Genomic DNA, 27512 nt, shown 5'->3' on the forward strand with positions numbered 1-27512 from the left:
CAATATAGTATTTCCAAGGCCTACCACCCCCTTGGAGAGGCGAAAGAGGTACAAACCCCTCAATGTGGTTACCCGGGCCTACCACCCCCCGAGCTAGGGACCAAGGTACCAACCCCTCGATATGGTTATACGGGCCTACTACCCCCCGTACTAGGCAACCAAGGTACAAACCCCTCGATACGGTTATACGGGCCTACTACCCCCCGTACTAGGCAACCAAGGTACCAACCCCTTGATACGGTTACCCGGGCCTACAACCCCCCGAGCTAGGCTTGGTCGACTCACACACTATATAGAGAAAATCATATACATGTATCCATTTCATCATCATTTCAATACTTATATAATCATCCGACTCATAGGACGTACATTGGACCTTCCATTTCATAAGAATTCTATAAATGGCATTTTATCAAACATATGGTGGGCTACTTGTTCATGTAAATAAAATCATGTGTTTCAAGAGTACTAAGTCCAACCAATTTCAAAATCCATATAAAACAGCCCACCAACAACATACATATATATATACATATATAACAACCTTCATAATTTGATCATGGAGGCATGAAAACCATAAACATCATATAATCATTCCATTTCATGATAATATACAAAAATAGACCATAATAGGATGTGTAGTAATAATTCCATAATTCAAGAGTTCATAAATGATCATAAGGACCCATAAACTTGAAGTAAAATAGAGGATAAATGGTTGGACTTGTGGAAAGGAAGGTTTCCACAATCAATCCACATACCTCAACTTTGGAGAATTCTTGATGAAGATTGGAATGGAGAATTGCTTGAGATTGAATCTTGAATCCGGAATTAAAGCTTGGGATCCTTGAATTTGGTTGATGATCTTGGTGGAATTTTTGGAGAGGGTTTAGAGAGAGTTTTTGGATGTTTGAGAAATGTTTTAGAGACTTGGAATGAACTAATGATATATAGGGAATATCATATGCCCTTTTGGAAAAAAAATTGTCCAACACTTAGAAAAATTAATGGGGCGGGTGAACAGTGTTTCGGCTTACTGGAAATGGCACTTTTCTGCCGGCGAGGTTTTACGAAAATGGTCATAACTCCTTCATCCTAACTCGGAATGAGGTGAAACAAATTGCGTTGGAAAGCTAACTCACAGAGCTTTAATTTTGATAGTTTGAGCTCCTTCCAGTTCCTTGTGTGCTGAGAGATATGCCCCTTTAAAGTTGACCCTCAAAATCGCATTTTTTTGCGATTTTCGAAATTTGATACGGTTGTTCTAAAATTCGGGTTAGACTCATTTCCCACTCAATTTGACCCCCTGAATAAGAATATGAAGTCGAATTTCCGAAATGATGCACGGATTTTGAGATATATGGAAATTACAATTTTAGGTGTTTCCGAAGCACATTTTCGGGCATTTTTGGGGTCGTTTCACATAAATTACCTTTCTTAGGGCGGGGATGTGTATCTATCCGCTTTCGCCTTGAGACTACCATAAAGTTACCTTTCTTAGGGTGGGGATGTGTATCTATCCACTTTCACCTTAAGAATACCATAAATTACCTTTCTTAGGGCAGGGATTTATATCTATCCGCTTTCACCTTAAGAATACCATAGAATTACGTTTCTTAGGGCGGGGATGTGTATCTATCCGCTTTCGCCTTAAGACTACCATAAAGTTACCTTTCTTAGGACGGTGATTTGTATCTATCCTTTTTCGCCTTAAGATTACCATAAATTACCTTTCTTAGGACAGGGATGTGTATCTATCCGCTTTCTCCTTGAGAATACCATAAATTACCTTTCTTAGGACGGGGATGTGTATCTATCCGCTTTCGCCTTGAGACTACCATAAAGTTACCTTTCTTAGGGCGGGGATGTGTATCTATCCGCTTTCGCCTTAAGAATACCGTAAATTACTTTTTTTAGGGCGGGGATGTGTATCTATCCGCTTTCGCCTTCAAAATACCATAAATTACCTTTCTTAGGGCAGGGATGTGTATCTATCCTCATTTGCCTTAAGAATATCAGTTGTATGACAGAATTTAAGGTTAACTTCGAAAAAACACCTAGAATGATTTTGATGGTATTAAATCTTGAATTTTGGATATGTTGTAGATCTTTGTGTATAAATTTTAAATAATCAAGTGTCTTTTGATTTCGTCTTTCCTACATCAAGACATAAGAGTTTTAGTAAAGCCACACAAATCTGAAATTTTCAGCATGACAGAATTTAAAGCTAACATCAAAAAGTCATCTAGAAAGATTCTAAAGGTATTACATTTTGAATTTTGGATATGTTGAAGACCCTTGTGTCTAGATTCAAAATAATCAAGCAGCTTGTGATTTCGTCGTTCCTACATCAAGACACGAGAGTTTTAGTAAAGCTGCTCAACCCTGAAATTTTTGGCATGGCAGAATCTAGAGATAACTTAAAAAATCACCTGAAAAGATTCGGAAGGTATTAAATTCTGAATTTTGGATATGTTAGAGATCGAGAAGTTTAGTTTCTCGAAAATTAAACCGTTCATGATTTCAATTTTTCTACAATGAGATATAAATTTTCTACGACAGTTGTGTCAAGCTGTCAAAAAAATGACGAAAATCAGAAAAAGGGAGGAAAATTACCTTGAATTATGCCCCTTTCGTCACAGGCTTGTAGCTCACGATCTGTAATTGAAGACAAAATTATGAATACAATGTGTCTATTTATAGATGTCATGTGGTGGGAATAAAATCTTTCTCCAAGTTCAATTACAATTCCTTTTTAATTAGGACAATAGAAAAGGACATGAATTTGAAATTGAATGAGACTACAATTCCTAGTTCAACTACAATTTGAACTTAAATGGCGTCATAACATAAGATTTTGAGGCGGTGGTTTTATCCTACTACAACTACAATTTGAGCTAAAATTTGCATCATAATATAGGATATATATTTAATATCTTCACCTGCCACGTCAACATTCATATTCCAATCCTAGGCGGTTGTTTATTTGTGGCCTTGCCATAAATAGATCAATTTTAAAGTGGTCAACCATCATATACAGATTACCTCCCCTAATTCCAATTGGATGAGGAAAGTAAAAAATAGCCAAGTGGTCACGTGAGCTCATGTATACTTTCCACTTCAATTATCCTCGTCCAATTATATTAAAGTGATAAATTAATTTATGGCATTCCAAATATATGGTATATAATTGTCATGTAATTAATACTTCAAGCCTAGTTGTTGAAAGATAAAGTATCTCGATAAGACTTGAAGTGGCATTTGTAATCATTATATGAATTTAATTACAGCCTCCATAAAGCTCATATGCCATGTCACTTAAATCTGATTGGACGAAGGGAGTCCTCTTCTAATCACAACTTCTTTATGTTAAAACTATAAATAGGGGTCATCATAATTCATAATAGAGAACGAAGAATTCGAACAAGAAGCTAGAGAAAGCTTGTGGATCAAAAGCCGCAATTTCTCTACAAGTTCAAGAATTCGAGAATTCAAGAATTCAAGTGTTCAAGTTCAAGATTTGAAGAAGTCAAGATCAAGTTCAAGAACGATCAAGATCAAGACCACCGAATTCAAGATCAAGCTCCAAGCCCTTGAATTCAACTAGAAAGTCAAGATCAAGATAAAGTTCAAGATCAAGATCAAGTCCAAGTCCAAGTCCAAGTTCAAGTTCAAGATCAAGCTCAAGAGCCTTTGAATTTATATTTGAAAAGGCGAATTCAGAGGAATCATAGAGATTGTAACACTCGCACTTGAGATAATAAAATGATTGTTGCATAATTTTCCGTTCTTAATAAAACGATTCCTAGTTTTTCCTAAAAATTAGGTGGTGACTCCCTTTTCAACCCTTTCTACCCGTTGTACTCTTTTAAGAATTCTTTCATTCTTTTAAAATTGAATTACTATATTTTGGCGAGTCACCGCGACGTTGCGCCCTCTCACGGGATGTCAACAAACACAGTAGAGGTCAAAGCAGAATTTAAAAGAAATGCAGACGAGTGTACTAATAACAAAAAAAGAACTAAGTTCAATTAACTAAACATAACTTACCCCCATATGCCCAAAAGGTTCACGCATGCGCATGTTCAAGTAAGAATAGACCCCCATAAGTACGACAGGTGTACATAATAGCTAAATCTACTAAATATAAGTCATAATGAGTCAAGATCTAGACAAGGTGTAGCCCATACCTCAAACCATAGATAACCAAGAGCCTCCCAAGGCTAAGGAGTAAAGAGCCTGAACCTCAAACCACAGGTGGTCTCTAAGGGGGCAATAGGCTAAACCTAGAGTGCATCAACACCTTCGAGGATAAAGGGTAGTATGACTAGAACTTGAATCATCGATTATAATGGCTTCCAAAGGACCTCATACAAATTCATCATCACAGAACCACCATGGAATGACATCTACTGGTAGATAATCAACACAATACTCCAAGCTCGAACCAACTCCAGTGCCCAATCGCTAAGCAAATCTTGAAATCCCAAATGCAATTCACGAGGCCATAGAAAGAGGGAGAGTGGATAGAAGGTGATAAAAGTTGAGTCCTCACCTAATTTAAGGCTTATTTCTTTCAGACTCAAGTATGCTCTAGAAGTCCATAGGAGTTAACCATCTAAAATGATGTCGAAATAGAATGAGGCCAAACGGCTCCAAATATTGCACGACCACAACTAGCACTAGTGTAAGCCTAGACTAAGGTCAAACATGCTCAAACAATCAACAATAACATCAATTAAGGTCAACCACAAGGTAAGGGTGATCACATACCACAATAAACATGTTCCTATTCTTAAAAATCACAAAATACGCCTAAAACATGATATCTAATAAACTAGCATGATCAACTAAGTTTCCATCCCCAATTAACACAAATAAATGTCATTACAAATATTCAAGTTCAATCTAAGGAATGGAAAGTCGTAGCCTATCGTTAGGCTAACCACAATTCTAGGATCAGAATAGTGGAAACCAACATCGTGCTACAATTCACACTTAAAAGAACAACAAACAAGCTAAGGTTGTCCCAAAATAGAGGAAAATGCCACAAATGAAAAGTCTCTGACACTTCCCAATAACACACAAGGTAGCCCCGCACTTTCCGAACATAGTGACATTCAAATAACCCAAATCTGAGATATATCAAAGGAGAAATCGCTAAAGGAAAATTATAATTCCTTGTTGATCGGATCTGGTCTTTATATAAAGACTAGACCAAAATCCTACTACATGAATGCAGCAAGAGGGGCCTGAAAATGTGGAGGATCAACAATTAACCATTCGCAAACGCGAAAAAGGCCTTACAAATGTTAAGGGTAAGGAACCAAGACCCTGTGAATGCGGCAGGACCCATGAACGCAGAGAGGAGGGAACTAAACCTTCGACAATGAAGCATGGGTCTCGGGAACATAGTGACCAGATTCATTAGTCTTTGATCATGTGAAGGCAAAGTATTGATTGTACCAGCTGATGCACATCAACTGGTGTTTAACAACTCAAAATTCTGATGGGGTTCTCATAATTTATTCAAAACCCTGTGCACGCAAACGAGACATACAAATCTATCAAATTTAACATTCCAAACTCAATGGAGTAGTCAAAACTTGCATCCGAGGTTGCCTCCACAAAAAGTCGGTCCTATGCCCAAACTTAATTTTAAGCTAAAATCCACAAAGGGGCTCGAAATTAGATTGGAAGCCTCGGGATCCTCACAAAGGATCATTGTACACAAAACTCAACATTTCAAAGTTAACCACTCCGATGGAATTCTTATCTAGACATATTTACCAAGAATGATGACTAAGGTTAAACATAAGCCAAAGCTTAAAAGGTAAAATACCTAATGGCACAGACTCAAACCAAAAGCCTCAGAACCCAAACTAACTATGACACCATCCTAAATTTAGACTTTTGGAGCTGTTGGAACCATTAGAATTGCCTTTTGAGGCCGTCTTCCTAAAATTTTGACCAAAATCAACCATTCAAGCTTCAAAATCTCCAAAACACTGAATTTTAAAAAAAATGAACAGACCAGGTGATCGAAATATTAACCCCTGCAAGTCATAAATGACTTTGAGTAACTAAAGGAATGGTTGAAGTGATGAAAAACAAGCATAAACAAAGAAATGACCTAGGGGGTCATTACAATGCCTACTACTAAAAGGAGTTTTGTCTATGAAAGTAAGAGCCAAGAACTACTTAAAGGCTCAAAAGAACCAGGAAACTGCTCTCCCATCTTATGCTTAGTCTCCTAGGTAGCCTCTTCAACTAGACGTTGTCTCCAATAGACCATCACGACAAGAATGGCCCTCAAACGCAACTGTCGCACATCTCTGACTATAGTGGCAACTACTACTCCACCAAGGTCAAACAGTCATCCAACTCAAATCTTCATGCTAGAGCATATGAGAATCATCAACAATGCACTGTTGCAAAATCGCCACATGAAAAATAGAGTGAATAGCTATAAAGGCTCATCTTAGGGATAACTCATTAAAAACCTCACCAACTATCCAGATGATCTCAAAGGGGCAATATATTTGGGCTAAGCTTGCCCCACCTCCTAAATCTCATCACCCCCTTCATGGAGAAACACGGAGGAAAACTCACCAATTGAAAACTTCAAAGGTTGATGCCTATGATCAGCATAACTCTGGTGTCTACTTTTATTTGTCTTGGGCCTATCATGAATCACCCACACCTTATCCAAAGCCTCTCCTAAAGCAAGTCAGTATCACACGATCAAGGCACTTTAGACTCAAGCCAGCCAAACAAAGAGCGACAATACCTATCATATAAGGCCTCGAATGGGGCCGTCTGAATACTAGAGTGGTAGTTGTTGTTGTACAAACACTCTAGTAAATAAACGAATTAGTCCCACAAACCCCAAAAACTCCAAAACATATGGCCGCAACATATTCTCAAGAACTTCAATAGTATGCTCTGACTTCCCATTGGTCTACGAGTGGAAAGTTATGCTAAGGTCAATGTGAGTGCCAAACTCCTCCTAAAAAGTCCTTAAAAAAAGGTAACAGTGAACTAATCACCATGATATGATATAATAGACAAAGCACATCATGAGTACTAACCACATGGGTGTTGAATGAAGACTGAACAGGGAGAAAGTGTTATGACTTGGTTAGCCTATTGATGATGACTTATATGTTGGCAACACAAACCTAGAACAAAATCCATAGTGATGCGATCCCGCTTCCACTCTAGAATGGGTAACCTTTGAAACTCACCACTAGGCCTCAAATGCTCGGCCTTTACCAGTTGGCAACAGAAGCAATGAAACACATAGTCTATATTATCTCTTCTAATGCTACTCCACCTATAATGATGCCTCAAATCATTAAGGATCAACTAAATCAAGTCCCCAACTCTCAAAACCCAAATACGACCAGCAAATCTCAAACCCTTTTTTAATCTAAGGTAGGCAGAATGACATCACCCTCTAACACTCGATCTTGAAGATCCACTAAGGTTTCATCCTAAAACTCGCGACCACCAGTCTGCTCAAGCAAAGAAGACTAATCCCTCACATAGGCCAACACAACCTAGAATATGAAATATCCAACTAAATTATCCTATTAGCTAAGGATTGAATGTCCAAAGACAAAGGTCGCTCCATAGTAAATAAAAAATCTAGACTAACTATACTTACCACATTCCGACCTAACGAGTCAGCAATCATATTTGCTTGCCTAAATGAAAAAAATAGAGAGTTCATAGTCCTTCAGGACCTGAATCCATCAACTCTACCTTAAATTAATGCCTCTCTAGCTCATAATATACTAAAGACTCGTGTGATCAATGTAGATATCACAATGAACTCCATATAGGTAGTGCCTCTAACTCTTAAGCGCAAAAACTATCACCGCCAACTCTAAGTAATAGGTGGGGTAGTTATGCTTATGTAACTTAAGTTGTCATAATGCATAAGCTATAACCCTGCCCCGCTATATCAATACACAACCCAAACTTATGTTGGATGCATCATAATACACAGTGAATCCCTCACTCTCAATTAGAAAATTCAATATAGAAGGGATAGTAAAAAACTCATTGAGCTTTCAAAGCTTAACTCACACTCCGTAGAGAACTTAATTGGAACATTAAGATGAGTCAACCAGGTCAAATGTGTTTCTATGGTAGATAAGCCATCCACAATCCACCTGTAGTAGCCTATTAATCAGACGAATCCCTAAATCTTAGTAACTATGGTGGGCCTTACCCAATGAGGAAACAACCTTAATCTTTGTCGGATCTACCATTCCTTGGAAATCATGTGCCTGAAAATGTTATAGACCCAAGACAAAAACAATACTTTTAGCATTTGGCATAAAGTCATTGATATCTAAAAGTATGGAGCTCAATCATCATACATTTCTCATGCTCTCTCTTGCTCTGCAAGTATACCAAAATATCATCAATGAGCACCATGATGAATGTATCAAGATAAGCCCAGAACCCCCATGCCATTAAGTCCATAAGTGCGACAAGGGAAGTAGTCAGCCAAAAAGACATCACAAGGAACTCATAATGGCCATAAGTAGTCCTAAATACGGTTTAGGGATGTTTTCTCCCTAATCCTCAACTGATGATAACAGGATCAAAAATTAATCTTCAAAAATAATGTGGCACCCTAAAGCTGGTAAAATAAATCATCAATACGAAGCATAACGGTTCTTCACAGTCACCTTATTCAGCTTCATGTAGTCAATACACATCCATATCATACCATCTTTATTCTTCACAAAGTGGATGAGAGAACCCCAAGGCAATAAACTAGGCCAAATGATCCCTAAATCAAGAGATATTAAAGTTAAACATTGAGCACTTTTATCTCTGCAAGGGCCATCTAATATGGCGAAATAGAGATAGGACGAGTACTCGACTCAACGTTAATAGAAAAATCAATATCAAGCTCTGGGTAGGCCATGTAGGTTTGTAGGCACATACAAAACCTCACAAACCATAGAAACCAACTCTGCTAAAGGAACCTCTCTAATCATATCCCGAATATAGTCCAAGTAAGATAAACAACTATTAGTCACGAACCTTCGCGCCAAATAGTCCATAGAGTTTCTCGATAGTATGGTGTGGTCAACTATGTCCAAATAGAAATGGCCCGCTGGGACCATAGCCTGAGTCACAATCTATAGCTAAAGTCTCAAACCTTTGATGATGAAATAAACTTTCTCTTTCTCAGTAGGTAGAATTATAGTGGAATGGCAGCAGAGCTCATGAAATCTCGCCTCATACTATAATACCTCGATTCGAGAAGGGCATAGTAGCAGTCTTCATGAGTTGCAGGTTTCATCTAACAGAGGCCAACCAGACATGTGGATAGAACAATGGACCATAGGTGTGGTCCATGGATTGGTCACCCAACCAGGTCTAGAGGACCATGAACCACAGCCGGACCAACAGACCGTCGTGTGGTCCATGGTCCGTGGATGTAGTTCGTGGTTCAGGGGACCAAAATCTCACCTTCTAACGCTAGACGACGGGCCATCGGTAAGACTACGGTCCGTCAGTCATGGTCTATAGGTCGTGTGTTGGTATTTATTTTTAGGGGCAGTTGGTTCTTTTCCAAATTAGTCTAGCCTAATACGATGTCGTCTTACCCTTCATTAAGACCCCAATATAAACGATTTAACCCCAAATTTCCCTTTATGGAAATCATACTCTGAAATTTTTAAAGGAAGAACAAGTCTCCTGATTTATCTGGACACTTCATATAATACTAAGTGCCAACAATCGTGAGTAGTAATATAATCCAACTAGTGAGTTGGGGTCGAGTCCAAAGGGAGCGGTTTGTAATTGAGAATCAATAGAAAAGCACAAACATGCTCAAGTCAATCATTGCTAAAAAACATTTACGAAGAAAAACATAATTCAAGTTTGGGGGGACACAAGTGTCAATTATCAAAGGGGGTTTTGTAATCAATTATCAACTAAGACAACAAATAATATGAAAATATGAATATGGAGACGGGATTCTTGGGATGCGTTAGGATTATGGGCCAAGGTAAACAATCTGGTAATTCAAATTAATAACAAACCATTGCAAATAAGTGAATAAGCTAGACTTTAGTGGGGTAAACTTTGTCCAAAACAATTTATCCCGAATCTAATTGGTTTCTCTTGAACACCAATAAGCCGTAATGAAGCACAGTCTTCGCTTTAGTCCATTCACTCTCTCGAGCTGAATGTGTTGAAAAGGGTTTAGGGTTCACTCTCTCGAGCTGAACCCATGACAACCCAATACCCGCAGACCATCGATTCAGTAATTTTGGTTTTAAAACCTCTCTCTCGAGCAAGCCAATAACACAAAGTAAAGATTGTATTTGCAACTACAATCCCATTAAATTCAACCACAACTACTGAACGAAGTCACTTTTAAACAACAAATAAACTATCAATTAAAAATACCCATTAGTTAAATGAATCCATAATCACATAACACACCCCAAGAATTGGGGTTTTATCTAGACATAGTAAAAAGATAGAAATCAATACCGAAAAGTGTTTCCATCAACTGGGTGCGATTAATATTGTCTTTACAAATGTCTAAGATGAAGAATCTTCAACACCCACTTCCAATTTCTTAAAAATGGAAATCTTCAAATCTTCAAAGCTAAGGGAAAATGTCTCCAAAAATAGTTCTAAGTTCTAAAACTGAATAATAAACTCGATATTCTAAAATTGCCTACTAAAGTAAAAATTCAAACAAGTATTTATAGTTGTTAAAAAGTGTGTTGCGAAGGTCCAATCAGCGTAGTTAGTCGGGATCGCCAATCGAATCGGCGATCCGCCCTTTGGTCATTTGTATCGCCATTTTACTTTTGCCTTCAGCATCCTTGAAGTTCTGTAACTTTGGTCGATAAGGCACTACATCGCGAAACTGTTCGGAGACTCGCCGACTACTCTCTTCTATTGTTGACTTGATTTTATCCTTCAGGGCTTGGCACACTGGAACATTAGGCGAGGTCAAGGCCATTCGGCGACTTGCCCAATGGTTTAGGCGGTCCTTAGGCCTTCTTTTCTTCGATCTTTCAGCTGTCTTGTTTCTCTTTGCTTATTTGTGTCCATGATTTGTTCCTCAATCTAAATACCTAAAATTCAAGGATTTATATTAGTTATTGGCACAAAATATGCATTTGAGGACACTAAATCTATTAAAATAAAGCCTTAAATGAGTCCAAATCGTGGACTCATCAACACCCCCAACTTAAATATTTGCTTGTTCTCAAGTAAAACTCAAGTTCATCAATTCAAAAATGATGTCTTAAATAGTGCTTCACAAGTCTCAATCATGAATGCACACAAAAAGACTCAACTTACTCATGCAAGGATCAATTGTGCACTCAAAGATTTAAGTTGTGACCCACCATTACCAAAGAATCTCAAGCTCACATTACTTGTTTCAAATACAAGTTCAAGCTCAACAAAGGTGATCAAATGCCCTCACACAAAGAATGAATCCATATTCACACACAATGATTCAACAATTTAAAGTTCCGGAATCAAATGCAACTCTCACACTCACAAAGATGAACACAATGTATGATTTTCACCCATAGGTTTGCCCTTATTTTTCAATCGACTTTTGTTTCAACTCAATCAAGATCAAAATGGTCTTTTCAAGGCTTGTAATGGGGATGAGTGCATAGGTATGGTCATTTAAGCTCATAGGATAAAATCCTCATGAAATGTCATGTGACAACACCTTCTTTCCTTTTCTTCATCATTTTCATTCAAGCTCAAAAGTCACCTCTTATTCATCTTCCATGGATCATTGGAAACCCCATTTTCTTTGTATTTTCACAACTTTATTCCACAACTTTGTCTTTTCTTTTTCATTCTTTTCTTCTGTTTCTTTTTTTTATATGGAGGGGTTCTATTTTTTTCTAAACATGGGCAAACGGGACTTCTTTGCATTTTCTTGATTTGTCTTTTATTTTCACCAGACCCCCAACTTAGGCTTTTGGCCTAAGTTGGCTATTCAAATAGGCCACAAATCATGAGGATTATAGGTAATGGATCAAGAAAGATTATGTTTTCATCAAGTTTCTTCCAAGAAAGGGTAAGGCTCAAGGGTGCTTAAGTGGGGTTCTCACACTCACAAGGTACGCCACAAAAGAGGTATAATGTCAAATTGGTTCACACTCTTTAAAGTTGCCTAAGATCATCTCAAGAAATTGCCTCACTTAGTTAACTAGACTAATGGAGAAAATAGTAGGTGTCATCATACATGGTTCACGGTAAGCTCATCACACAAGGCATCGACACAAATGTCAATACAAGACTCCATACTTTTGCTAGTGTGCAAAGCTCATCACGTGAGACTCAATCCGGTACTTGGCTAGTCACAACGAGATGCAAAGAGTTCACATATTGACTATGCAACTTTATTTGGCTTCATCGTAGCTGCACATTCATGTTTGTTCGATTTTAAGCACTATTCAAATCGTCATTATTGATCAAAACTGTTACTCAATTTTTGCAAAAGAACAACCACATTCAACACAAATAAGAGGTGGAAAAACAATTTCGAAAGGGTCAAAATCATTTACAATTATAAACACGGAGCTACAAGCCCAAACCTTCCACAAAAAGCAGCGAATAACACATATTCAGCTCAAAACCCAAATATATAAAAAAAAATCAATATTCACAAAAAAATTACACAAAAGGTAGGCCTCACCGCACCATAAATAAAGTCATTTGTCCTCAAATGCAAAAAGAAATATCCAAAAGCTAAAATAAAGTGAGACAGAGATGGAGGTAAAGAGGGGATCATGTTGACACCTCAGAAAAAAACAGCAGTACCAGACCAACTAGGAGCTTCCATAGAAGTCTCGATCAGTGATGTCTGGATCACCGATTGCATGATCGTCTCCTCAAGATCTGGCAAGTCTCCATATATGCTCTCCTCCCGTATCTCTATCTACTCTTCGTCGGTCTCATCATCCGACTCATCAACTGTTGCCTTATCTCTGTGTCCATTTCTGGTGGTAGTCGGAGGAATCTCTGAAGTCTCAGGAGCGTCCAAATCATCTGCAACCTCCAATAATGAAGTGAAGTCAGTAAAATTCACATAGTCTACGTCCTTCCTCAAGTCTGCTACATTGTCTTTGAAATTCGTAACCTCGGAAGTTTCCCCCTCCCTGCTTTCACAAGTCGCGACTCTCGTGGTGAGAGTGTCAATAGAAGTCTGAAGGAGGGTTAACGCAGCTAAATGACAGCCTCAATCATTAAGGGGACATATCTCTCAAGTCTGGTAGCCCTCACGTCAGCTGAATGGGCCAGATGCCCTATCTTCAGGATCATCGCTTGAGTAATCTTGGTCTGTTGGGAGGAAGAGGATGTGCCTGGAGCATGTGCAGAAGTGGTAGGGGTAGAAGTACCTGAAGGCCTAGAGGCTGGAGTAGGCGAAGGTGCCTTTATATGTATCGAGTGAACATCCACCTCTAGGGATGTGTCCACCAGAGCTTCCCTCCTCCTGCCAACTTTTTCTCTAGTATATTCGGCGTTAATACACTGGATGGGGTAACCTTAAAATCTCTTGCATCATCTCGGGGTACCCCAGCGCATCGGCATAACTCAGTGATTAGGACCAAGAATGGCAAGGAGGTCTGCTTTTGCTTGGCCCTCATGGCCATCTCCTGCTCAATAAGCAGTCCCAGGTCGATCCTCCTCTGGGACATAATAGCTCCAAGGAAGGCTGCCTTTGCATGGCACATAATAGACTCGTTCTGGCATGGCATTATAGTGTTACTAATGAAGCCAAACTAGAAACAAGCAGCAATACTCAAGTCCCTCTTCTCTATGGGAACTCATACCTCTATCCACCTCGGGTTTGTGTCGGAAATCAGAGGTGCCAACCAGCCCTTCAAGTCATCTAGGGACTGAGCAACATGCAACCCCTCATAAGGATGTGAATAATGCAGCGGTCTATCCAATACAGTGTTAATATACTCATTGTTGCACCCAAACTCCTTGCCCCTGACCATGACCGACTTCACTGGTCTGAACTCGCTCGCCTTCTTCTTGCTCTTAGGCATTAACTCCCCATAAGTTGTATAGAACTCCCAGACCCAGGAAGGAATGTAAGGGCCTCGGGGCCTGGTGAACTACTCAAACCCATGGTAGCGGAGGGTGTCCCTAACATTATAGTACTTTCCATCTAGGCCCTCTGTAGATAACAACTTCTCTTCAAGCATGGTTAGCAAACCATCTCCTTTCAATCTCTTGAGAAACCTCGGTGGAGGGACAACTGGTGGCACAAAAGGTGCCTGTCCTGGTATTAATTCTGTTGGTGTGGGAGCTGAAGGGGCCCTGGTTCAAGTATAGTGAGATCTGGCTCTGATCTCGTTCAGCCAGGATTGCAAAGGTTGCTCATCCTCAGGCTCAAATAAATCTACCCGGGAGCCAGTGGTTACCTTGTCAGAAACGGGCCTCTTGCCCTTGCCTTTATCACCCGGTAAAGTCTCATGCCTTCCTTTCTTTGAAAGATTTGAACCCCCCTCATTTATCATGATACCCTATGCTCTTTTCTGGGGTGGCATGTCTATATTTGTTTGTACCATATCTGCAAAACATCGGGAAAAAGTTAGAAAAATTTCAATTAAATTCATTGAAAATAGTTGCAGATAGACTCACTGATCCACTCGGCGAGCTGTCGAATCACTTTGGCGAGCTAGATTGGGCTCGCCGAAAGGATTGGCTCAAAATTCTTGACAAGTCAGCGATGGAAGCGACTCTCAGTGAATTGCCAACAGTTTCGGCGAGCAAGGGCTAGCCCACCGAAAGGTACAGTGCAAAAAGGGTTCAGGGGTGCAGACAAAAGGCGATCAAGAAGACATTCGGTGATTCGCCGAGTCCCTTCGGCGACCTCAGGCTTCTTGCCGAAAGTTACAGAATCAAACAACAAGTATAGCATGAAAATAAAGGCGAGATGGGGGACTTCGGGGAACTGCCGAATAGTTCGGTGAGCTCGGCCCAGCTTGCCAAATGACGCAATGTGCCTACATTCAACCCAACTCCTCGAATTCAACCCCGTAACCCTCGAAAACAAAATCAAAGCGTGCACTACTTAAATTAAAGCAAGACCCATAACATCCATTCTCCCGAGATACTCAGACTTCTCCTGGTAGTGCCAAATTTTGCCAATTGATGAACTTTACCCTTAAGACTGACGTCACCATTTCTATCATTGGGCAAATTACATTATTTGGCACAAATACAGGCTACTCAGACTTCACCCAACCAAACCCAATGACATGCAAGCACAACCTCACAAAATTTAATTCATTTTAAGGCACAAAAACACGGGGATTCAACATTATAAGCGCTACATGGAAGATTTTCTAATTAAAGCAGGCGATCAAGAATTCTAATCCTATCAGAGAGGCCCAACACACTTCAACAAGATAATAATGTTGCAAATGAGTACAAATTCGATAAAAATAACTCGGGGTTTGGAAAACCAACCTTTTATGCCGCTAAAAACAAAATTAAAATGCTAGGTGAGAAAGTAATATAACTCCAAACATAAATCAACGACTAAAATACTTAGAAAAATGCAAAAATATAGACACTAAAGCGTGTATGTGAGTTTGTGAAGGTCTAAAGTGAGGGAAAGTGAAAGAGTTTGAAAGTTTAAACCTTTGGTCTTTTAAGAAACCATCTAGTTCTCGCCCATTCGGTGACATTAGTCGTGCTCGCTGAACCACTCGGTGACACGCCAAGTGGTCACTTACCTCACTGAATTTTATAGGACCCTCAATTGATGTGAAGGTCCAGACGATGGTATAGATCGCGATCGCTAACCTGGTCGGTGACTCGCCAATAATTTCTTGGGTTCGCCGAGTTTTACAGACTCCAATGTAGAATTTTCTTGAGTCCAACTATGGTCTAGATCAGGGTCGCCGATCTATTCGATGATCCACTACCTGGATTTTAGCTCGCCAACCTTCACTTTTCAACCACTTTCCACACTTTGACCTGCACATTCAACACGCCATTATCTCTAAACAAAAACAAAATGATAAAACCTTGGGTTGCCTGCCAAGAAGCACCTTAGTTAATGTCATGGCACGACGTAAGTCAACAATTAATCCACATTATTGGGGTTGACCCTAGTGTCACTAGGTAACCCCTCTTGGTTATTTGGGTAAAGATGAGGCAATGCATAAACCATGAGGGTTTCAAGCAGCTAGATAGATCTGGAATGAGACCCAATCATCTGATTTAACACTTCTACATTCTCCTTCATCTCTTATGGAACTCTATCATGCTCATTGACCTTTTGGAGAATGATTGAGAGCATTCCTTTGACACGTCTACCCTTATCATCCTTAGGCATTCTTCGCTCATGAAGAGGGATGTATCTATCCTCCCTTTTGCATTGGACTTCAATCTTCATTATATTTTTGGTCAAATCATCCAACTGAGTTATGATGAGTCCACACATTGGACTCATTTAGGGCTATATTTTAATAGAAATTATGTCTTCAAATGCTTAATTTATCTCAATATCTGATCAAAACCCTTAAGTTTCATGTATTTGAAGTTTGACGGAAAGCATGGACACTACTTCGTAAAAAGGAACGAAAAGGATGACAAGAACAAGAAAATGAAGGCCTGAGGATCACCGAGTCCACTTGTCGAGTCGCCGGAGGGTCGCACTTCGCCTTTTGTTCCAGTGTACTGAGCCCTGAAGGAAAGGATCAAGTCGGCGGAAAAAAAGAGCAGTCGACGCATCGCCGAGAAGTTCCACGAAGCAGTACTATGTTGCCCAATGACCAAGAGCATGACGATGCCGAAGGATGGTGCAAAATGGCAATAAACAACACCAAAGGGCGAATTGTCGAGTTGATCAGCATTTCTGACTAATTTCGCCGAATGGTCCGCTGCAGCACAGATTTTTGAAAACTATAAATACTCGTTAAGAGTTATAGCTTAGTATCAGATTTTTACTGTGTGAAACAATTAATATAATTTTCACTTAGAGAATAGTACTTTGGAATTTTTTTTCTCTAAGTTTGAACGGGTTTTGGAAACTTGAACAAGATGAGGGTTTCATCTCCAAGGATTTGGATTTGGGTCTCTTGATTTCTTCATTCTTGGCCTGTAACAAGACTTAAATCTGCATACCCATTTGAATGCAGCTCATTTAGGTATAAATTTCTATCTCTGATGTGTGGCTAACCCCCCCCCCCCATTCTTGGGGTGTGATTTAGCGAATATGGGTTAAGATAATTGTTGGGTCTTTCTTGCTGATAGTCTATTCGTAATTTAAATGTCATTTCGTTTAGTGGTTGTGGATGAATTTAATTAATTTGTACTTGCAACTACAAGTTTCTTTATGATTTTTCGGCTTGTTCGAGCGAGAGAGGTTGTAAAACTAAAACCACTAGATTGATGGCCTAAGAAGTGGATGGACATGAGTTTCAGCTCGAGAGAGTGAACTCTAGTCTCATATCCTAACACTCAGCTCGAGAGAGTGAGTGGGGTAAGGCGTAGGCTTGTCTTCGTATGGCAAGTGGTTATTCGAGAGGAACCTATTTGAAATGGGGTAAGTTGCTCGAGAGAGAACTTATTCCCACATAAAGCTTAGCCTAGTCAATATTACTCTATAAATTTGCTATCGCATGCATGTACCCAATAATCTAGCTTAACCTGTCTTCCCGTGACATCCCAAGGATACCCTCTCATTACTTAGAAACCCTTGTTTATTTTGCTGTTTTTACCTTACTTGTGACAAAAACCCCCATTGTTAATTGACACTCTTATGTCCCCCTTTTTAATTTACAATGTTTTTACTCGTTAATGTCTTTAGCTATGACTAGTTAGAACTAAATTTTATTTTTCTAGAAATTCCCAAAACTACACTCTTGGGATGATCCCAACCCTTGGTTGGGTTATTATACTATTGCACGATCGTAGACACTTGCATTGGAAGTTGTGTCCTTGATTACAGAACCATCAAAATGGCACCGCTGCCGGGGAGTTGTGTTATTTGAGAATTTTTAGATTAGTAGAACTTTATGTTCTTCTTAGTTGTAGTTTACTCACTTAATTTTAGTTTTTGTTTTGTTGGTTTGTCTGTATCCAAATAGAGGAAGCAAGCATGGCGAGCAGTATTCGGGAGCTAATGGAGTTTCCTCCATTAAAGGTAATGATGTTCCGGGATCGTATCCTCACCTTCAAGCAATTGGAGGGTGAACGGATCCACAAGTCATGGGCAAGGTTTAATGACTTGATCACTCAATGCCAAACTCATAACATTCTTGACATGGCACTCCTGGACTACTTCTACAGAAGCCTTGGTCCCGAAACCAAGAGGTTAGTCGACCAACTCATTCCGGGAAAGCATCCCAACTGCTTAATCAAATGGCTGAAACGGACCAAGAGGTAGAAAAAGACTCCATGTTGACCACCCTAATGACTCAGATTGATGAATTGGCCAAGAAGATTGTGAAGATCGAAGTCCATTATAAAAGAAAGGATAAATACATCCCTCTTAATGAGTGAAAAGTCCTAAGAATAATGAGGTTAAACGCCTTGAAGGCATGCTCTCAGTCATTCTCCACAAGGTAACTAAGCACGATAGAAAGCTGGAAGAAATGAAGGAAGACATTGAAGGAATGAAGCGATTGATTTGGTCTCAATCCAGAGTTGTCCAGCTGCTCGAGAACCTTATGAGTCCTGTGTCGCCCGATCTACATTCGAAACAAAACAAGGGGTTGTCTGTTGATACTATGGCTAACCCAAAAAAATGGAATTTGACTGCTGACATGTGTTGTGCCTCGACGTTAACTAAGGCACTATTTGGGAGGCAACCCAAAACCTTTTTAAATGCTTTATTGTTGTTTCATAAATAACGGTGTGTTGAATGTATAGGTTAAAGTGTGGAGAATGGGTGGAAATTGTGTTTGGCGAGTTAATAGTTCCATTTAGTGAATCACCGAATAGGTTGACGATCAAGATGAAGAACGCCGTTTGACACTCACTTGACTGAAGGTTCTGTAAAACTCGGTGAGCCAAATGACAACTTGGCATGTCACTGATTGGATGGTGAGTACAACTAATGTCGCCGAATGGGCACGAACTGGACGGTTTATAATGGCCAAAAGTCCTAGAAATTTGAAATCCTTCACTTTCCCTCACTCTTAATCTTCAAAAACTCACACCAAGGTAGTATTTTCCCTATTTTAGCATTATAATAGTATTTTGGTTAGTTGACTTGTGCTCGGAATTGGATTTCTTTGTTGCCTAGCTTTTCAATCACATTTTAATTGGCACAAAAGGTCAGTTCTCCGAACCCCAAGTTTATTTTCGAATAGTTTATACTCTTTTGCAATGATCGTGTCCTATTGATGTGTGTTAGGCCTCTCTGATAGGGTTAGAATGCTTAAATGCCTATTTAACTCTGAAAGCCCGTATTAATTTGATAGTCAAAAACTCATAACTTGTGTATTCTTAAATGAGTGAAATTTCCATGGATAGTGCGGGTCTAGTTTGAACTTCGTGAGTTCATGCTCTGATTTTATTTTTGGGAGTTGCGGGATTGAATTCGAAAAGATGGGTTGAAAATAGGCAAGTTGGGTCGATTGGCGAGCTAGGTCGAGCTCGCCGAACGAATCGGTGGTTCACCTAATGTCCCTATATCGCCAAGAATTTGGCGCCTTGATTGATAGTTGATACTGTAACTTTCGGCGAGAAGAATGAGGGGTGTCGAAAGCACTCAACAACTCACTGAAAGTATTCTTAGCTCCCTTTATTTGCATCCCTGAGACCCTTATTCACTGTAACTTTAGGCGGACAAACCCTTGCTCGCCTAAAGTAGTCGGCGATTCATCGAAACTACCTTGTCATCGCCGACTTGCTATAATTTGTAGCCAACCCTTGCGGCGAGCTCGAGTTAGCTCGCCAAAGAGGTGCGGGGACTCGCCGATCCACTTGGCGAGTTTTCCTCTAGAAGATTGTCTGTGCTTCTACTTGATTTCTCTCCTAACTCTTCCTAATATTTTGCAGATATGACTAAACATAACAAAGCAAGTAGCAACACATCACCCCGAGGCAAAGAAAAAGGGATCACGCTCAACGAGGATGCAACTGCACCAAGGAATAAGGCCACAAAACTTTCCATAACTGGTGGGAAAGGCAAGGGTAAGGACAAAACCGTTGAGCTATCAGATGCAAGCTCCGACAATACCAGTTTTTACACCAATGACCCAACAACATATAACAGTGAGAGTATAGGTTTAGATAAAGATGAACTGATGGAGGCACAGAGGAATAAACTATGATCTGAACAGTTAAATGACCCATCTCGGATTAGAAATCCTCGATCCACCACTCCAACTCCTCTAGTTCCAGAGCAGGCAATAGTACTGGCACCTCCAGTACAAGGCCCCCCCTAAATCAACGAATAGATTAAGGTTTGAGGGGCTAAGAACAATCATTGAGGAAAAATAGTTGTCCATAGATGGGGTGATCGATAGGTATCCTGAAATAATAAAGTGCCTGAAATATCACAAATTCCAAATCTTCACAAAACCCTATGGCTCGTATATACCAAGCTAGGTCAGAGAATTCTATAATGCATACAGTGCAGTGGTACCTCAATGGAAGAGGCTGGTATCATCGTTCAAGGCAGTTGACTGCGTGGTTGTCAGAGGAAGGAAGGTAGCTTGTGACACTGAGGCTATCAACATATTCTTGGGTATGTCCGATAAAATTAATGATCATTGCCAGCACTTGATTAGAACAGAGAAGTTAGATGCGATGAAAAAGTGGTTAGCCCCACTAAAATCAGATGATAATGCTCCAAAATGGTTGGTAGAAGGTGTTTCGATTGAAAAGAAAGATCTTAACATAGCTGCAAGATATTGTTTCGGGTTCTTCAGCAGCAAACAAAATGGCATCATAGAATGAATCAGTCATTTGGCTTGCAATGAAGCTTGTCTTTGATGCATCACAGAGAAGACCAGGATAAATCTAGGGATGATTATTGCCTCCGAGATCAATATGGGTGCAAAGCAAAGCCAGATATCTCTCCCTTTCCGATATTAATCACTGTATTGTGCAAAAAAGCTCGAGTGCCTAGAGATGCAAAGAAGGATGTAGAATTGATTGCCACCGCCTGCACAAGGAAGCTTGTCTTGGATGCATCACAGAGAAGACCAGGATAAATCTAGGGATGATCATTGCCTCCGAGATCAATATGGGTGCAAAGCAAAGCCAGATATCTCTCCATTTCTGATATTAATCGCTGTATTGTGCAAAAAAGCTCGAGTGCCTAGAGATGCAAAGAAGGATGTAGAATTGATTGCCACCGCCTGCACCAGTATACGAAAGATTGAAGTTGAATAACATAAGGACAAAGCGAAAAAGAAATAGAAGGAAGTTGTGGCCACTGGATCTATACCTGCCGAGACACCTTTTCCTACTCCTACCCATGGGCCTTCAGGTATATCTAATGTCATGACCACTCCTGCTAACCCTCCAGGTCCCTCTGTTGCCTCATTACCACCCAGACCTACTACTGTCGTTGCCTCCTGTGGGCCGATCACTCAGGCATCCTTGATCCGAATGGGATAGCTTGCTCAATTTGCTAATTGTTGGACTGCCAACATAGAAAGCTCCATTCTAGGCATGATTCAGGCTGCCCTTGATGACGTTGTGAAACCACTGAGCACTACTATTGATGCTCTAGCACCCAAGATAGCAGTGTGTGAGCACGACCAAGGAGCCACAGATGAGGTAACAGCCTTAAAGGTCGCCATTACAGAACTAAAGAAAGATGTGGCCTACCTAAAGTCCACTTATATATCCATGATCTTTGGAACAGTGGAAATTCCAAATGTGCCCGAAATGCCTCAGACTACCATAGGACATGGATATGGAATGGACAATACAACCAATCCCGAATCAGAGTCAAAGTCTGACGAAGAGATATTTGAGAAAGATGTAGCGGACAACATAACCGAGATAGAAGAAATCATGATAGATGTTGTTGTGCAGGCTTCATTGCCAAAGGCTTCTGCAGTTTTATTTAATGAAGTTGGTCCTCTCGAGGTCACTCTGGGTACTGAAGCCCAGACAGATAGAGCAATCGATTAGCCAAGATCACCTTTTTACCTCCTTATCTTTCTTTCTTTATTTTACATTTCGGATTATGTTCATTGCATCTGAGGACAAATTGTTTTTATTTGTGGTGGGGTGAGGTCCACCTTTTGTGTGTTATTTGTGACTCGTGTTTTTGCTTATGTATTTGGGGTTTGAGCTATCATTGTAATAAATACTGCTTTTTGTGGATGTTTGAGCTCGTGGATCCTTTTGTTTACATTGCAAAACGATTTTGACCCTTTCAATTTTTTTTGAATTTTTTGCACATTTTTGCCACTCCTCGTGTGTTGAACGTGGTTGTTCTTTTGCAAAATTTGAGTCTCGGTTTCTATCAATACCGATACTTGAATAGTGCCTACAATCAAAGGAACATGAATGCACGGCTACGATGAGGCCAAATGAAGTTGCATAGATAATATGTGAACTCTTTGCATCTCGTTGTGATTAGTCATTTATCAAATCGAGTCTCTTGTGATAACCGTTGCACACTAGCAAAAGTGTAGAGTCTTGTTTGACTTTAGTGTCGATGCCTTGTGTGATGAGCTTACTTTCATCCATGCATGATAGATCCTAGAATTTGCAATGTTGGTCCGGTCAACTAAGTTATGCTATCTTTTGATATGCATTTAGGCAACTCCTAAGATTGTGAGCGAATTTGACATATAACTCTTTTGTGACCTACCTTGTGAGTGTGTGAACCTTTTTTGAACACCCCTTGAACCTTACCTTTCTTTGGAAGAAACTTGATGAAACCATAACTTTTCTTTATCCACTACCTATAATCATCTTGAATTGTGGTTAGTTGAATAGGCTAAGTTAGGGGGTGTGGTAAAACGAAAAGGGAAAGTCAAATATGTAAGGAAAGTCTCCTCTTACCCATGGTTTTAAGAAAAATGGAACCCCTCCATATAAAAAAAAGAGAATGAAAAAGAAAAATTATGAAAAAGAAAGTTGTGGAATAATGTACAAAAGAAATGGGTTCTCAAGCAATCCATGGAAAGTGAATAATAGGATGACTTATGAGCACTAAAGAGAATGATGAAGAAAAAGGAAAGGAAGTGTTGTGAGCACCATATTTCATGAGGATGAAAGTCACTGAGCCTAAATGATCATACCTTTGCACTCAGCCCCATTACAAGCCTTAAAAGACCTTTATGATCTTGAGTGAGCTGAAACAAATGTTGATTGGAAAATACGGGCATACCTATGGGTGAAATTATGCATTATGTTATTCTTTGTGAGTGTGAGTGTTGCATCTGATTCCAAAGCTTTAAACAGTGAAACCATTGTGTGAATATGGAATCATTCTTTGTGTGAGGGCATTTGAACACTATAGTTGAGCTTGAACTTGCATTTGAAACAAGTATTGTGAGCATGAGATTCGTTGATATTGGTGAGTTACAACTTGAATCTTTGAGTGCACATTTGTTCTTTGCATAAGTAAATTGAGTCTTGTTGTGTGCATTCATGATTGAGTCTCGTGTAGCACTATTCGAGACACCCTTTTTGAACGACTGAACTTGAATTTGCTTGAGGACAAGCAAAAGTTTAAGTTGGGGGTGTTGATGAGTCAACAAATTGGACTCATTTAGGGTTATATTTTAATAAAACTTGCGTCCTCAAATGCTTATTTTATCACAATATCTGATGAAAACCCTTAAGTTTTAGGTATTTGAAGTTTGACGAAAAGCATGGATACTACTTCGCAAAAAGGAACGAAAAGAACAGGAAAATAAAGGCCTGAGGATCGCCGAGTCCACTTGGCGAGTAGCCGAAGGGTCTCACTTCACCTTTTGTTCCAGTATGCTGAGCCTTCAAGGAAAGGATCATGTCGACCGAAAAAAGAAGCAGTCAGCGCATCGCCGAGAAGTTTCGCAAAGCAATATTATGTCGCCCAATGACCTAGAGCACGCGATGCCGAAGGATGGTGCAAATCGGCGATGAACTACACCAAAGGGTGAATCGCCAAGTTTATTGGTGATTCCGAATAATGTCACCGAATGGTCCGCTGCAGCACAGATTTTTGAAAACTAATACTTTGGATTTTTTTTCTCTAAGTTTGAGAGGGTTTTGGAAACTTGAAGAAGAAAAGGGTTTCATCTCCAAGGATTTGGACCTAGGTCTCTTGATTTATTCATTTTTGGCCTATAACAAGACTTAAATATTCATACCCATTTGAATGCAAGCTTATTTAGGTATAAATTTCTATCTCTTGATGTGTGGCTAAAAACTCCCATTCTTGGGGTACTGTGATTTAGCTAATATGGGTTAAGATAATTGTTGGGTCTTGCTTGTTGATAATCTATTCGTAGTTTAAATGTGATTTTGTTTAGTGGTTGTAGATAAATTAATGAATTTGTAGTTGCAAATACAAGTTTATTTATGTGTTTTCGGCTTGCTCGAGAGAGAGGTTGTAAAACTAAAGCCACTAGATTAATAGCCTAAGGAGTGGGTCGACATGAGGTTCAGCTCGAGAGAGTGAACCCTAGTCCCATATCCTAACACTCAGCTCGAGAAAGTGAGTGGGGTAAGTTGTTCGAGAGAGAACTTATTCCCACATAAAGCTTTGCCTGTCACTATTACTCTAAAAATTTGCTATCGCAAGCATGTACCCAATAATCTAGCTTAACCCGTATTCCCATCACATCCCTATGATCCCCTCTCATTACTTAGAAACCCTTGTTTATTTTGTTGTTTTTACCTTACTTGTGACAAAACCCCCCATTGTTAATTGACACTCTTGTGTCCCCCTTTTCAATTTACAATAGTTTTACTCGTTAATGTCTTTAGCTAAGACTAGTTAGAACTAAATTTATTTTTCTATAAATTCTCAATACCACTCCTTCGGGACGATCCCAACCCTTGGTTGGGTTATTATACAATTGCATGATCGTAGACTCTTGCATACGAAGTTGTGTCATTGATTTCGAAAACATCAAGTTATCAGTGTGGAAAACATGCAGTCCCTCTCTACTTCTTGGTTTGTCTCAGACATGTGATCAAGTCGTTGGGCTGCTATCACATAAGGTTGTTGTGCAATACCACTCGGGATGACTTGATCAATCAGCACCTTGTTCCCAGGACCAAAACTTCTGTAAAAGCATTCTAGGAGGACTACATTAGGAATTTCATGAGTTGGGCATTGAACCATCAATGCTTGAAACCTTAGCCACGACTCATGATTCCGTTCACCTTCAAATTGCTTGAAGGTCAGGATATTATCCCTGAACTTCATCACTTCTATCGGGAGGTGATCTATTTGCTCACAATCACCAATTACACTCATTTTTCCTGTTTTAACACACAAAAAAGCAAACCAAGACTAAAAATAAAGTAAGTATCACTAGAACTTACAAGAAAAAAATTCAACTAAACTAAAAAGTCTGAAGTAACACCACTCCCCGGCAGTGGTGCCATTTTGATTTCATGTATCAGGACACTTTATCCAATACTAAGTGCCAACAATCGTGAGTAGTAATATAACCTAACTAGTGAATTGGGTTGAGTCCCAAGGGAGCGGTTCATAATTGAGAATCAATAGAAAAGCATAAACATGCTAAAGTCAATCATGGCTAAAAAACATTTACAAAGAAAAACATAATTCAAGTTTGGGGTGACACAAGTGTCAAAGGGGGTTTTGTAAACAATTATCAACTAAGATAGCAAATAATATGAAAATACGAATATGGAGATCGGATTCTTGGGATGTGATAGGATTATGGGCCAAGGTAACCAACCGAGTAATTGCAATTAATTATAAACTGCTGAAAACCAGTGAATAAGCTAAACTTTAGTGGGGGTAAACTTTCTTTCGAACAATTTACCCCGAATCAAACTAGTTTCTCTCGAACACCAATAAGCTGCAGTGTAGCACAACCTTCGCTTTAGTCCATTCACTCTCTTGAGCTGAATGTGTGGAAAAGGGTTTAGGGTTCACTCTCTCGAGCTGAAACCATGACAACCCAATACCCTCAGATCATCGATTCAGGAATTTTGATTTTAAAATCTCTCTCTCGAGCAAGCCAAAAACACGAAGTTAAGATTGTATTTGCACCTACAATCCCATTAAATTCAACCACAACTACTGAACTAAATCACTTTTAAACAGTAAATAAAATATCAATTAACTATACCCAGCAGTTAAATCAACCCATAATCACATAATCACACCCCAAGAATTGGAGATTTAGCTAGACATAGTAAAAAGAGAGAAATCGATACCGAAAAGTTTTTCCATCACCCGGGTACGATTAATATTGTCTTTACAAATGTCTAAGATGAAGAATCTTCAACACCTACTTCTAGTTTCTTAGAAATGGAAATCTTCAAATCTTCAAAGCTAAGGAAAAATGTCTCCAAAAATAGTTCTAAGTTCTAAAACTGAATAATAACTTGATATTCTAAAATTGCCTACTAAACTAAAAATTCAAACAAGTATTTATAGTTGTCAAAAAGTGTGTTGCGGAGGTCCAATCGGCACAGTTAGTCGAGATCGCCGATCCAATCGGCGATCCCCCCTTTCGTCATTTGTATCGCCGTTTTGCTTTTGCCTTCAGCATCCTTGAAGTTCTATAACTTTGGGTTATAAGGCACTACATCGCGGAACTGTTCGGAGACTCGCCCATTGCTCTCTTCTATCGCCGACTTGATTTTCTCTTTCAGGGTTTGGCACACTAGAACATTAGGCGAGGTCAAGGCCATTCAATGACTCGCCCAATGGTTTAGGCGATCCTCAGGCCTTCTTTTCTTCGTTCTTTCAGCTGTCTTGTTCCTTTTTGCTTATTTGTGTCCATGCTTTGTTCCTTAATCTAAATACTTGAAATTCAAGGATTTACATCAGTTATTGGCACAAATTATACATTTGAGGACACTAAATCTATTAAAATAAATCCCTAAATGAGTCCAAATCGTGGACTCATCATCTCCTCTCCAAAATATTTCTCTCTCTAGAATTCTTGAAGAAGAAGGGTCCAAGCTAGGGTTTTCAAGTCAAGTCTTCATTCCTTCATTGAAGATAAGCAATTGGCCTTGAGGTATGATATTTTTCATCCATGGATTCGTTCCATTCATGGAGTTCCCAAATATTCCTATTTCCAAAGTTAGAATTCCCCAATTGATTTAGAGTTTCTTCTATGTATTGGGTTCTCCTAAATGATTCAATTATGATCTCTTATGCATTAATTGATGAAGTACTTCGGTTTTTATGATGACCCCCCACGAAACCATGTAAAAACCATGTTTTCCAATTATGATGAGACAATGAGGGTTTTTGATTATGAAAGAACATTCTTATGAAATCAAGCATGAATTGGTAGAATTTTATGATTCATAGACTTAGCAAGGATTTGCTTGATTTCTCT

This window comes from Solanum verrucosum, unplaced genomic scaffold (genome assembly GCF_900185275.1).
Source record: "Solanum verrucosum unplaced genomic scaffold, falcon-dt-bn FXZP01000223.1, whole genome shotgun sequence".
Taxonomy (NCBI): domain Eukaryota; kingdom Viridiplantae; phylum Streptophyta; class Magnoliopsida; order Solanales; family Solanaceae; genus Solanum; species Solanum verrucosum.